General features: G+C 44.1%; 1 protein-coding gene across 1 annotated transcript in view; it reads left to right on the forward strand.

The window, feature by feature from the left end:
• The window catches only part of LOC147747638 (dynein light chain Tctex-type 5-B-like), a 35,352-nt gene that overhangs the window by 13,908 nt on the left and 5,813 nt on the right, over window positions 1-15,631 (forward strand). The gene's annotated exons all lie outside the window — the stretch shown is intronic.

The raw sequence follows: 15,631 nt of genomic DNA on the forward strand, positions 1-15,631 counted from the left end.
GAGTAGTAGGGAGTAGTAGAAAGTGAGTAGTAGGGAATGAGTAGTAGAGAGTAGTAGAGAATAAGTAGTAGAGAGTGAGTAGTAGGGAGTAGTAGAGAGTGAGTAGGAGGGAGTGGGTAGTAGAGAGTGAGTAGTAGAGAGAGAGTAGCAGAAAGTAGTAGAGAGAGTAGTAGTAGAGAATAGTAGAGAGTGAGTAGTAGAGAGTGAGTAGAGAGAGAGAGAGTAGAGAGTAGTAGAGAGTGAGTAGTAGAGAGTAGAGAGTGAGTAGTAGGGAGTAGTAGAAAGTGAGTAGTAGGGAATGAGTAGTAGAGAGTAGTAGAGAGTGAGTAGTAGAGCGAGAGAAGTAGAGAGTGAATAGTAGAGAGTAGAGAGAGTGAGTGGTAGAGAGAGTAGTAGAGAGTAGAGTAGTAGAGAGTGAGAAGTAGGGAGTAGTAGAGAGTAGTAGAGAGTGAGTAGTAGGGAGAGAGTAGTAGGGAGTGAGTAGTAGAGAGTAGTAGAGAGAGTAGTAGTAGAGAGTGAGTGAGTAGAGAGAGAGTAGAGTGAGTAGTAGAGAGTGAGTAGTAGAGAGTAGTAGAGAGTGAGTAGTAGAGAGTAGTAGAGAGTAGAGTAAAGAGTAGTAGAGGAGTAGGGAGTGAGTAGTAGAGGAGTGAGTTGTAGAGAGTAGTAGAGAGTGAGTAGTAGAGAGTAGAGAGTAGTAGAGAGTAGAGAGTAGTAGAGAGTGAGTAATAGGGAGTGAGTAGTAGAGAGTAAGTAGTAGAGAGTGAGTAGTAGAGAGTGAGTAGTAGGGAGTAGTAGAGAGTAGTAGAGCATGAGTAGTAGGGATTGGGTAGTAGAGAGTCAGTAGCAGAGAGAGTAGTAGAGAGAGTAGTAGTAGAGAGCAGTACTGAGTAGTAGAGAGTGAGTAGAGAGTGAGTAGTAGAGAGTGAGAAGTAGAGAGTAATAGAAAGTAGAGTAGTAGAGAGTGAGTAGTAGGGAGTAGTAGAACGTGAGTAGTAGGGAATGAGTAGTAGAGAGTGAGTAGTAGAGAGAGAGAAGTAGAGAGTGAGTAGTAGAGAGTGAGTAGTTCTCTAAAACGTGAGCTTTCTTTACCAGATAAAATAAGCGTTTCCTTTTTAAAGGCCTACAATTCCTTTGAGATGAAAGGGGCAAGATGTAAACAAGCGTTCGCATCTCTTGTCTTTATGGGGCCATGTGTTTGAAACACATGACCCATAAAGATAAGAACACTTTTGCGACAGGAGGAAGTCAGACGAGCCGTTCCAAGGGGGCCGTCTGACAAAGAGAAAAGTCTACATCACAAAGTGCTTTTTCAAAGTGGCTGGCCACGGTTTAGCATAAACGCAGATGCCAGCCAATGTGAAAGAGGGGTGGGGCTTCAATTCCGATACTGAAGCTCCCTCAAAAACATAAAATCTCGCCAGCGAAACTGCGCATGTGCGCAGCACACGCAGGCAAGACCTAAAAAAGAAGTGGGGGGGCTAACCTAGTTAGGCAGTATGCAAGTGACATCACAGCGCATTACATCACCAAGTATGACATCACGGTGCAGGACATCCCATGTGGCACCACTGGAATTGACATCATAGGAAGTGGCATCACAAGAAGTGACATCAGATCTTATGCCCTCACATATATGCTTAGCAGGTTTATCATGAGTACATCTGAGCATAATTCGAGTATACATGCAACCCATCTGATCTAAGCAGAAGATTCACACTTTTAAAAGCAACACGTAAATCAATGTTACCTTTTGTCAGTGTAAAGATTCCTTTACCCAAGAATTGAACAAACAAATTCTACCGCCAGCCACCTCAACCATGCATAATATTCCATATGCAGCACATTTCCATGTAGATGTGATTGCTTTAGCTGCCTGCGCTCCCCAAAGGTGAGACCACTCTCCTTTGCGAAGTATTCTTACTTAGCCTTACCCACCTGCACTCATTATATGAGATTATGGCTCATTTTTCACCAACAGACCATGACTCAAAGCAAGAGAGAAAGACAGAAATGGAAGAAAGGAGAGAGATAAGAAAACAATGATGAAGGCAGAAAAAAGGATGAAAAAAGAACCTGCAAGAATAAGCAATTTTAGGCAGTGAAAATAGTGGGTGTACGTTCTTCACCCGTGGGCACCCCCGACTTGTGCTGTGGGTATGCCCACTTCAGCTACTGGCTCTATTGCCACATGAGTGACAGCATTTCCCCGGATCACGTGTACATCTACCTTAAAAGCAGTGCACTTTACTGCTGAGGCTCCTAGGTCAATACTTTGCCAATGTTTTTTCTTTCCATTATTTAACATTGTTGAGTTATCCTCATATGTTTAAACTTTCTTCAGTTTACAATATTCCAAATGTACCAAAAAAGGTACTGAAGTGTTAATGCTGCGATGTGTCAGAAGTTATATTTGGTCGGGTTTTTTTTCCTACTCAATTTAGATAGATGTAATTATTTGCATTGGCAAAATCAATAGGTCTTGCCTTGAGGACCTACTGGCTTTGCCAAAGGCTTTTAGCCATGCTGAACAGAATCGCCGATGCAGTACAGCATGTTAAAAGAACTTCTTTTTTTTAAAAAGCAATGACGTGGACAGCTATGTCATTTTGTAGGTTCGTGACTGCAAAGTGATGCAGCTGCTTGTTTTTTCTATGGGCAGATTTACAAGACCCTTGCACCACTTTTGCGTTCCATTTCCCATGTTAACAAGCATTTGCAATGCAATAGGTCTCGCATTATTTAAGTTTGAGCTATTAGCATTGTAAATGGCAATTGTTTTTTGCTTTATGCTATATATTTTTTTTACATAAAAAGCTTCATATAAAATATGTTTTATTAAAGTTATTTATGCAGTATCTAAATTTTGTTTGCATAAAACAGTATAATAATATCTTAGTAAAAAAGTCAAATATTTTAATGGAAATTCACCAAACGTTCATTTATGTGTTGGTTTTGAAAATAGCTAAATTAATAGCTTTGTCATTTACAATGCCAATAGTTATAACTTTCGCAAATGTGACACCTATAGCATTTGTAATGCAACATTTGTATTTACGTGACTTAGATGTATTGATATTACAAATAACAATGGCTTTTAATTTTTTTTAATACTTAATAAAAGTGATTGTAATTTATAATGGCAATAGCTTAAACTTTTGTAAATAACTTTTGTGAAGATTATGTTCAGTGTATTTTATTGTAACAAAATCCAAGAACAGAAGTGAAATATTAACATCTTTTTGTGACATTTGTAATAAAGCTTGAAACATTGAGAGAACATATTTGTGCTGTGGTGGTGCTGAGTGATGCTGTGGTGGTGCTGAATGGGGCTGTGGTGATGCTGAGTGATGCAGTGGTGGTGCTGAGTGGTGCTATGGTGGTGCTGTGGTGGTGCTGAGTGATGCTGAGTGATGCTGTGGTGGTGCTGAGTGGTGCTGTGGTGGTTCTGAGTGATGCTGTGGTGGTTCTGACTGATAATGTGGTGGTGCTGAGTGACTGTACTCACTGTCACTCTGCACTCACTGTCACTCTGCACGCACTGTCACTCTGCACGCACTGTCACTCTGCACGCACTGTCACTCTGCACGCACTCTGCACTCACTGTCACTCTGCACTCACTGTCACTCTGCACTCACTGTCACTCTGCACTCACTGTCACTCTGCATGCACTCTGCACTCACTGTCACTCTGCACTCACTGTCACTCTGCACTCACTGTCACTCTGCACTCACTGTCACTCTGCACTCACTGTCACTCTGCACTCACTGTCACTCTGCACTCACTCTGCACTCACTGTCACTCTGCACTCACTGTCACTCTGCACTCACTGTCACTCTGCACTCACTGTCACTCTGCACGCACTCTGCACTCACTGTCACTCTGCACTCACTGTCACTCTGCACTCACTGTCACTCTGCACTCACTGTCACTCTGCACTCACTCTGCACTCACTGTCACTCTGCACTCACTCTGCACTCACTGTCACTCTGCACTCACTGTCACTCTGCACTCACTGTCACTCTGCACTCACTGTCACTCTGCACGCACTCTGCACTCACTGTCACTCTGCACTCACTGTCACTCTGCACTCACTGTCACTCTGCACTCTGTCACTCTGCACTCACTGTCACTCTGCACTCACTGTCACTCTGCACTCACTGTCACTTCGCACTCACTGTCACTCCGCACTCACTGTCACTCCGCACTCACTGTCACTCTGCACTCACTGTCACTCTGCACTCACTGTCACTCTGCACTCACTGTCACTCTGCACTCACTGTCACTTCGCACTCACTGTCACTCCGCACTCACTGTCACTCTGCACTCACTGTCACTCTGCACTCACTGTCACTCCGCACTCACTGTCACTCCGCACTCACTGTCACTCCGCACTCACTGTCACTCCGCACTCACTGTCACTCCGCACTCACTGTCACTCCGCACTCACTGTCACTCTGCACTCACTGTCACTCTGCACTCACTCTGCACTCACTGTCACTCTGCACGCACTCTGCACTCACTGTCACTCTGCACTCACTGTCACTCTGCACTCACTGTCACTCCGCACTCACTGTCACTCTGCACTCACTGTCACTCTGCACTCACTGTCACTCTGCATGCACTCTGCACTCACTGTCACTCTGCACTCACTGCATGCACTCTGCACTCACTGTCACTCTGCACTCACTCTGCACTCACTGTCACTCTGCACTCACTGTCACTCTGCACTCACTGTCACTCTGCACTCACTCTGCATGCACTCTGCACTCACTGTCACTCTGCACTCACTGCATGCACTCTGCACTCACTGTCACTCTGCACTCACTCTGCACTCATCATTACTGTTCCTTTTGTGGCATAAAACGGGTACCTCTTCTGCGTGCACTGGTTTATGTCAGAGGAGCTAAGCTTGGTCAATGTCTGAACAAAATGGCAAAATGATATGTTCCTGCAACAGCACAAGGCCGTAGATTAGAAGCTACGAGGTAAGAGACAAAATGTACCCGCAATACCAAAGTACTAAACGCTTCACTGTATCTTGGAGGAATGTACTTACAAAAAAAAAAATTAATCACCCATAACAACGAACCCACCCGACCCGTCCTTATCAAAACAGATCAGACGAAGACTTGATGGAGAGGGCCAGGCACACAACCCGGCCATCGGTCGCCTGGGAAACCAGATCCATCCACGGCTCAGGAGTCCTCTGTGCGTGGACAGGGTGTACTCCAGGAATCAAGTCCGTGCAATTGTACCTAATAATTTTCTCATAAAAAACTCACTGCGCATTCCACCCTCAACGAACAACACGCTTGGCAAAACAACATGCACGGCAAAGGAAACCGGCCGCTCGCACACTCTCCTCTCCTGCCTCCTTGTATCATACCAAGTCACGGACATGCGCAGACGTCGTGATGCGCATTTGATTCAAGTATTTTACAGTTTTATAAAAAATACTCACTGCGCATTCACCAATCAACGCGCGCGGCAAAGGAAACCGCCGCGCACACACGCTCCTTTGCCCTAAGGTAAGCAATTACGGCGGACTCCCGCTTTCGTTTTCCGCCGGCCTGCGAACAGGAAGTCAGGCAGGCCGGGCGGGACAACCGAAGTAGGAGGGCGGGAGCCTACCCCGCCTCCCACGGAAGAGCCGCGATTGTTTGGCGCACCGGAGCAGGCAGGAGCCTACCCTGCGCCCCGGTGCCGAAGAAGGGAAGAAGAGTCTTGCTGCCGGTGGGAGCCGCTGCACTGAGGATGCCGGTGAGTGGGGCTTCGCCTTGTTGGGGGGGGGGGGCATCTGTGTGCGCGCGCGCGGCGGCGGACTGTGTATGTGTGTGAGCGTGCATGTGTGTGTGTATGTGTATGTGTCCTGGAGTCTGTGTGTATGCGTGTGTGTGACGGGGGGGGGGGGTTGCCTGTCTGGGTGCCTGCGTGTCTGTGTAAGTGTAAATGCGTGTGCGTGTGTGTGGAGCCGAGAGGAGAGGGGCTGGTGTGTGTGGAGGGGTCTCTGTGTATGCGTGTAGGTGAGGGGGGTGTGCCTGTGTATGCGTGTGTATGTGCGCATGCGTGAGTGCTGTGTATGCGTGTGGCTGTGATGTGCGCATGCGTGAATGTTGACGCGCGTGCACGCAGCTCAATCCAGCCGCTCGTCACAGTTTTGTGTCCCTCATTCCCCCGTGTCAGACGACTATAAGTCTCCAGCCTGGACGCATCCTTCGGATGCGATGTCCAGGCGAGACCTAAAAATGATGCAAAAGTGGTGCAAGGGGCTTGTAAATCTGCCGCTATGTATTTATCGATCTGAGCTGGATCCGTAGCTAAAAATAAAATGTGCCGAAATGGTTTTTTTTTTTTTAAAGCAGATAGTGTGGAAATAGCATGAATTGGGAAGGAGCAAAATGCACGCGTGGGAGGAAACAACACAAGGGCTTGCAGGTGGGGGAAGCAGGGAGGGGGAGCAAAGTGGAGCTCGGAGTTGTGTGTGTGTAAGGGGTTACTTAACTTACATATAATTACCTTGCATGGTAAAGGCATGCTTTGTAATGTCAAACATTCCTTGGAAACTCATTCACCTCTAACTGGTAGAAAAAAATTATATTCTTCCATGACAACTTTGTATGGTTGCCTTCAGATTAATGTCCTTAACGTTTTTTTATCAAAGTAATTTTTTTGCCAAAAGTTGTTTTTTAAGAGCCTTTTCATGCATTCCATTTTTTCTAACCATACCATTACAAATGATTTGTCTAGTACTTTTCAATCTTTCAGGATAAAGCCTTGTTTTAAGCTGTCTACCCCATGTCTGTGACAGCTTTCTTTAGGTGAACCTCTCAAAAATATAATTTAGAAACTGAATTGTGCTTGCGGATTCAACAAATTAAAAATAAATCCATTTGGAATAATAATCTATCAACACAATTATGTATTTTATCTCACACTGCAGTAGATTTTGAGGTTCTGAAAGTCCATTGCAATTATTTCCCATGGTGCACCAGGTAGAAGCACACAATGCAATGATTTTCCTGAGGACTTCCTATGCTACTGTAATATTGCTTTATGGTTCATAAATGTACCTCTTACACTTTCCTCATGACCATGTCATATAAAAGAGAACATTTTCTTGAAACGTGAGCATAAATCTTGAATTCACTGCTCAGACTTCGTTCCTTTGGCCAACAAGTCCTGATCTAATGTATGACCTCATTCAATAACATATCATGCACATAAGCAAGCCACCCCTGGCGGTCAGTTAATCTGCCACCACACTCACCGACAGCATCCACAATTGCCACAAGATATTCCAGGTCAAAAAAGTAATTCCTCCCTGAGCACTTCAACATAAAGTCAAACAACCGTGTAAACAAATTCAACAGATCATATTCGATTAAGATGCAAACTATACAAAGCCAATTGCTCCAGTCTCCAAATTATAATGGTCAGATACATTATTTAATTATTCGATCCACAGGAGAGCCCCATCCAAATCCAAAGGAATCTCCACTTCTCTGTATATGCAATTACATAGTTCCAAAATGTTAATGGTTGTCATCAAAAAGCGCTGCAAAGCTGTTGAAGTGCTCAGGGAGGAATTACTTTTTAGTTTAGCTGTGTCCATTTCTTTTGGGACTTGTGGGGTTGTGTGGTAACCAACCCCTCCACCCTTTGTAGCACTCATTTATTACAGGAACTTTACTACTTGCCCAGACAAACGGTAGTGTGCCCAAACATAAACATGGCTACCAACCTTGCTATTAAAGATATTCCATGTAACCCAACACATATTCCTTGGCATCCTTAGGCAATGGCATGCAGCGAAACAATCTGCCTTATAATTCTTCCTTCCAAGCATGTCTTTAATCAAAAAAATTGAATTCTTCGACATTTAATAACAGCCCAACAAACAAGGCTGAGGCCTTGCCTACTCCATTGCAATTTAGGGGATGTAGGAAAGTTCCCTTTTTCACATTGTCACCCCAACTTTTTGCCTGGTATTTGATGTAATTTCGATTGGAAATGCACTGAGTTCCTGCTAACCAGGTCCCCAGTGCCAGATCTCTTTCCCAAAACTGTGTAATTGTTTCTTTCAATTGGCAATAACGTTTGTACCCTCTCAAAGTCCCTAGCAAATGGTACCTCTAGTACTGAGGGTCTGAGGTACTAAAATGGTCCCTAAGGGCTTCAGCACCTATTGTGGTACTCTAATAGACCCCTCACCGAGCTCATGCAAACTGCCACTGCAGGCTGTGTGTCTTGGTGCAGACTAAAGTGAAAACACGACATGAAACACAGCCTATGTGCCATACCTGCTGACACTGCATTTAGTATAAGTAAGTCACTCCAACGGTAGACCTTACCGCCATAAGGCCGGGTGAACTATACGACACGTGAGGGCATAACTGCATGAGCAGATATGCCACCCTACTGTTCAGTTCCATTACTGCCAGTACAAGTGATCAGGGAAGACTTTTTAAAAGCATGTGCTGGACACTGGGGAAAATGAGTTCCCCAGCTACAGGATGGCTTCACTGAAAATAGGGATGTTTGGTATCCAACATCTCGTATTAATAAACCCTCACTGATGCCAATGTCGGATTTAGTAATACATACACCCAGAGGGCACCTTTGAGGTTCCCCCTGAAAACTTACCAGCTACGCGTGTGCTGACTGACTGATTTTCACCAGCCTGCCACCAGGTCACCCACGGTTGACAGCCTTTGCTCTCAGGAGGCCAGAAACCAAGCCTACTCCAGCAAGGGTTGTTTTCACCCATTCTCATAGATTAGCATTCCAAGGCAGGGTAGCTTCAAAGGGCCCAACACCTTTGGTATGCAAATCTGGTTTCTCTCACAGGGGAAGAAGTCAACCCCCTTTGCACAGTGCCATTTAGCAACTGGACATGCAGGAATATGAGCTATTCAGATTGGCGTGTCCACCCTTGGGCTAGTACCACCCCTGAGGTGGGCTACCTCAAGTGGAGGCAACATTTGAAAGTTAACCATTTTGGTGATGACACAACTTATGAATTCTGGGACAGGTTTATGCCCATCTGCCCCTGGAAGTGGTCATATAGGAAGCATGAACCGGAGTTAGCGGTCCAGCGGAGGTTGGGGCTTCAGTCTATAATTAGCCATGCCCTTCAGGACGCGCAGCGGGCGCGGCCATAGGCATAACCGGCTCCGCTCTTGGCTGGCTGACATCCTTTCTGGACAACAGGTCCCAGCAAGTGTGGATGCCGCCTTTCTCCTCCTCTCCCAAAAAACTTTCAACTGGTGTCCCACAGGGCTCTACCCTCAGCCCCCTGCTTTTTAATATATATATGACCCCCCTCATTTATCTTGCAGAACAGCTAGGAGCCAAAATTATGGCCTATGCCGATGATACTCAGCTTTTGTTCACATGGCCCAAAAACAACTCTGACACGTCGAGAGCTCAATTCTGTTTATCATCGGTTTTTCGCTGGCTGGCTTGTGCCCAACTTAAATGCAATGAAAGTAAATCAGAAATCTTGCTGTATGGCTCCTTTCCTGATAACTTTAGCGACTCTCTCTGGCCCACCGATCTTCCATGTCCTAAATCCATCGGTGGACCTGCAAAAAATCTAGGAGTCTGGTTTAGCAACAACCTCAAATTTGAGGACCATCTGAAAAAACTTACTGGAGTTTGCTTCTCCACACTTAAAACCCTGCGCAGATTTCTCCCTTTGCTTCCGAGAGAGGCCAAGGAGACGGTCATTCGCGCTCTTATATTATCCAGACTGGATTATGTGAATGCCCTCTTCTGCGGACTCCCGGCCTATTTGATCCACCGCCTCCAAGTCATTCAAAATGCTGCGGTCCGGCTGTTGCTTAATATACCCAGAAGTTCTATTGTCCGCCAACCTCTTAGAACTCTTCACTGGCTCCCAGTTGCTCAAAGGATTTTATTTAAGATCCTTGTGCTGGCATGCCGAGCAGTCCATCAAACGGGTCCTGCTTATTTGAGGAAAAGATTCTCCCTTTATGTCCCCAACCGTCCTCTCAGGTCAATCAATCTCCATCAAATGAATGTACCAAAGTTTAAATATAGCAGGCTCGGCGGCCAATCCATCTCTGTCAGAGCGGCGAGAGCTTGGAATACCCTGCCTCTTCATTTGAGAACATCCTCATCCATTATGGCGTTTAGGAAAGGCCTAAAAACCCATTTCTTTAATATCACTGCCTAACGGATGCTTTCTCTGATCTGGTTATAATGTGATCTGTTCTCCCCCTCTCTCGCGCCAGGATACTATTTTTTAGTAACAGAGCGCGCTACAAAAGCCTCTATAATAATAATAATAAGGAGTGCCTGTAGGAGTTTAAGACCAGGTCTTCACATTTTTTTTATGAAATTGACAAGAAAAGACCAGTTAAGACTCTCTAGATCGCAAAGACTGCTCTCCATGCGTGGTTCATTCAGTGATAACCAGACCAAGGCTCTTTCTATACGCATGCAAAGAATTGTTAAATACACATAAGTGTTGGCTCTGCAAGCTAATAATGCTAATGCTGCTGCTACTTCTGCTTATAATGAAAATAATAATACTTTTAATAGCATATATTTGTGTTTAGAGCGTAAACTCGAATATTGGTACTCAGAGCTTAAAGCATTATGACAGATATAGATAATAAAATCAAAGCAAGTTAAAACACCACCATTGACAACACCTTCGAAATTGTAAGTTAAGTTATACATTACTAAACCACTGATGCCTGAAAGCGTTGCTTTCAGATATTTTACCCATCGTTGTGGTAATTGTGCTATCGACCTCGGAAGGATGAAAGATGGCAACTTGAATTCACAGGTTGGAGCATTAGCTCCGGTGGCGGGGACGTACCTGGTGGCGGCGTACTTCTGCGTGCTTCCATCGTCGTACACGAAGGTCTGGTTGGTGTAGCACTCCCCACACATCTTTGGGACCACCATCGCGGCAGGCTGCAGGTCCCTGTGGGCCGTAGACTTGTATATCCCCTGAAGACTCTGCCCTTCATCCGAAAATGGCATCTGAAAAGAGCTGAGAAGCCCTCTGCAGAAATAAAGGAAGCTGTAGACCTGTCCCAACCAGGGGGACTCTTGCAAACCCTCGAGCCAAATGCCCTCGACGCCTGGTCCGGCTCTAGACGCGAGATCCAGGCTGCCCATGGCATTTTCATGGGAAGGTCGCCTGTCCCGTCTCTCCTATACACACTGCGCACAAGGGCAGGCAGAGAACATCCTCGACACACCCTGAGGCCAGCAGGTGTTTTCCTCAAACTGTTAGACCCATGAATGCACAAGAGGTGACCCTCTGACCTCCGGAGCAGCTGCTGGACCTGAGTTTCTTTTTATTTCCAAGGCATCTCCCTCCCGCCCTTTTTCTGCCACCCCAGCTCCTCTCGTCCCTTGTTACTGGAGCCAGAGATGAATAAGGCTTCTTTGCCGGTTACATCATTTCCGACGACATGAAATCATAACGCGGTAGCAAACGTGACATATTTTATATAATACAGTTATTTGTATTATGATCTCTTGCATAAAGACATCAAGCAACCATCGCTTACTTTATTTAAATGAATGAGGTGCATGTGGTTTTGAAAACTGCACTAAATATGTAAAGCGCTCTGATATCCTTCGGGATCAAGTTCGCGCTATATAAAACTTTATAAATAAATAAATAAATAGTGCAGTGAATTCTGTTCTCTAAAACGTGAGCTTTCTTTACCAGATAAAATAAACGTTTCCTTTTTAAAGGCCTACAATTCCATTGAGATGAAAGGGGCAAGAGGTAAACAAGCGCTCGCATCTCTTGTCTTTATGGGCCATGTGTTTGAAACACATGGCCCCATAAAGATAAGAACACTTTTGCGACAGGAGGAAGTCAGACGAGCCCGTCCAACAAAGAGAAAAGTCTACGCCACAAAGTGCTCTTTCCCAGTGGCTGGCCACGGTTTAGCATTAACACAGATGCCAGCCAATGTGAAAGAGGGGTGGGGCTTAAATTCCGATACTGAAGCTTCCTCAAAAACATAAAATCTCGCCAGCGAAACTGCGCATGTGCGCAGCACACGCAGGCAAGACCTAAAAAAGAAGTGGGGGCACTAACCTAGTTAGGCAGTATGCAAGTGACATCACAGCGCATTACATCACCACGTATGACATCACGGTGCAGGACATCCCATGTGGCACCACTGGAATTGACATCATAGGAAGTGGCATCACAAGAAGTGACATCAGATCTTATGCCCTCACATATATGCTTACCAGGTTTATCATGAGTACATCTGAGCATAATTCGAGTATACATGCAACCCATCTGATCTAAGCAGAAGATTCACACTTTTAAAAGCAACATGTAAATCAATGTTACCTTTTGTCAGTGTAAAGATTCCTTTACCAAGAATTGAACAAACAAATTCTACCGCCAGCCACCTCAACCATACATAATATTCCATATGCAGCACATTTCCATGTAGATGTGATTGCTTTAGCTGCCTGCGCTCCCCAAAGGTGAGACCACTCTCCTTTGCGAAGTATTCTTACTTAGCCTTACCCACCTGCACTCATTATATGAGATTATTGCTCATTTTTCACCAACAGATCATGACTCAAAGCAAGAGAGAAAGACAGAAATTGAAGAAAGGAGAGAGATAAGAAAACAATGATGAAGGCAGAAAAAAGGATGAAAAAAGAACCTGCAAGAATAAGCAATTTTAGGCAGTGAAAATAGTGGGTGTACGTTCTTCACCCGTGGGCACCCCCGACTTGTGCTGTGGGTATGCCCGCTTCAGCTGCTGGCTCTAATGCCACATGAGTGACAGCATTTCCCCGGATCACGTGTACATCTACCTTAAAAGCAGTGCACTTTACTGCTGAGGCTCCTAGGTCAATACTTTGCCAATGTTTTTTCTTTCCATTATTTAACATATTTGAGTTATCCTCATATGTTTAAACTTGTTTCAGTTTACAATATTCCAAATGTACCAAAAAAGGTACTGAAGTGTTAATGCTGCGATGTGTCAGAAGTTATATTTGGTCGGGTTTTTTTTCCTACTCAATTTAGATTGACGTAATTATCTGCATTGGCAAAAGCAATAGGTCTTGCCTTGAGGACCTACTGGCTTTGCCAAAGGCTTTTAGCCATGCTGAACAGAATCGCCGATGCAGTACAGCATGTTAAAAGAACTTCTTTTTTTTAAAAAGCAATGACGTGGACTGCTATGTCATTTTGTAGGTTCGTGACTGCAAAGTGATGCAGCTGCTTGTTTTTTCTATTGGGCAGATTTACAAGACCCTTGCACCACTTTTGCGTTCCATTTCCCATGTTAAAAATGATGCAAAAGTGGTGCAAGGGGCTTGTAAATCTGCCGCTATGTATTTATCGATCTGAGCTGGATCCGTAGCTAAAAATAAAATGTGCCGAAATGTTTTTTTTTTTTTAAAGCAGATAGTGTGGAAATAGCATGAATTGGGAAGGAGCAAAATGCACGCGTGGGAGGAAACAACACAAGGGCTTGCAGGTGGGGGAAGCAGGGAGGGGGAGCAAAGTGGAGCTCGGAGTTGTGTGTGTGTAAGGGGTTACTTAACTTACATATAATTACCTTGCATGGTAAAGGCATGCTTTGTAATGTCAAACATTCCTTGGAAACTCATTCACCTCTAACTGGTAGAAAAAAATTATATTCTTCCATGACAACTTTGTATGGTTGCCTTCAGATTAATGTCCTTAACGTTTTTTTATCAAAGTAATTTTTTTGCCAAAAGTTGTTTTTTAAGAGCCTTTTCATGCATTCCATTTTTTCTAACCATACCATTACAAATGATTTGTCTAGTACTTTTCAATCTTTCAGGATAAAGCCTTGTTTTAAGCTGTCTACCCCATGTCTGTGACAGCTTTCTTTAGGTGAACCTCTCAAAAATATAATTTAGAAACTGAATTGTGCTTGCCGATTCAACAAATTAAAAATAAATCCATTTGGAATAATAATCTATCAACACAATTATGTATTTTATCTCACACTGCAGTAGATTTTGAGGTTCTGAAAGTCCATTGCAATTATTTCCCATGGTGCACCAGGTAGAAGCACACAATGCAATGATTTTCCTGAGGACTTCCTATGCTACTGTAATATTGCTTTATGGTTCATAAATGTACCTCTTACACTTTCCTCATGACCATGTCATATAAAAGAGAACATTTTCTTGAAACGTGAGCATAAATCTTGAATTCACTGCTCAGACTTCGTTCCTTTGGCCAACAAGTCCTGATCTAATGTATGACCTCATTCAATAACATATCATGCACATAAGCAAGCCACCCCTGGCGGTCAGTTAATCTGCCACCACACTCATCGACAGCATCCACAATTGCCACAAGATATTCCATGTCAAAAAAGTAATTCCTCCCTGAGCACTTCAACATAAAGTCAAACAACCATGTAAATAAATTCAACAGAACATATTCGATTAAGATGCAAACAGTACAAATCCAATTGCGCCAGTGATCAAATATTAATGGTCAGATAAATAATTTAATTATTCGATCCACAGGAGAGTCCCACTCAAATCCAAAGGAAACCTCCACTTCTCAGTATATGCAATTATATAGTTCCAAAATGTTAATAGTTGTCATCAAAAAGCGCTGCGAGCTGTTGAAGTGCTCAGGGAGGAATTACTTTTTAGTTTATCTGTGCCCATTTCTATGGGGGCTTGTGGGGTTGTGTGGTAACCAACCCCTCCACCCTTTGTAGCACTCATTTATTACAGGAACTTTACTACTTGCCCAGACAAACGGTAGTGCGCCCAAACATAAACATGGCTACCAACCTTGCTATTAAAGATATTCCATGTAACCCAACACATATTCCTTGGCATCCTTAGGCAATGGCATGCAGCGAAACAATCTGCCTTATAATTCTTCCTTCCAAGCATGTCTTTAATCACAACATTGAATTCTTCGATATTTTATTAACAGCCCAACTAACAAGGTTGAGGCCTTGACTACTCCATTGCAATTTAGGAGATGTAGGAAAGTTCCCCTTTTCACATTGTCACCCCAACTTTTTGCCTGGTATTTGATGTAATTTCGATTGGAAATGCATTGAATTCCTGCTAACCAGGTCCCCAGTGCCAGATCTCTTTCCCAAAACTGTGTAATTGTTTCTTTCAATTGGCAATAACTTTTGTACCCTTTGAAAGTCCCTAGCAAATGGTACCTCTGGTGCTGAGGGCCTGAGGTACTAAAAAGGGCCCCTACAGGCTTCAGCACCTACTGTGGTACTCTAATAGACCCCTCACCAAGCTCATGCAAACTGCCACTGCAGGCTGTGTGTCTTGGTGCAGACAAAAGTGAAAACACGACATGAAACACAACCTACGTGCCATACCTACTGACACTGCATTTATTATAAGTAAGTCACTCCAAAGGTAGACCTTACCGCCATAAGGCAGGGTGAACTATACGACATGTGAGGGCACAACTGCATGAGCAGATATGCCACTGTACTGTTCAGTTATATTACTGGCAGTACAAGTGATCAGGGAAGACTTTTTAAAAGCATGTGCTGGACACTGGGGGAAATGAGTTCTCCAGCTACATGATGGCTTCACTGAAAATAGGGATGTTTGGTATCCAACATCTCGT

The sequence above is a fragment of the Lissotriton vulgaris genome, chromosome 1_1 (genome assembly GCF_964263255.1).
Source record: "Lissotriton vulgaris chromosome 1_1, aLisVul1.2, whole genome shotgun sequence".
Lineage (NCBI taxonomy): Eukaryota > Metazoa > Chordata > Amphibia > Caudata > Salamandridae > Lissotriton > Lissotriton vulgaris.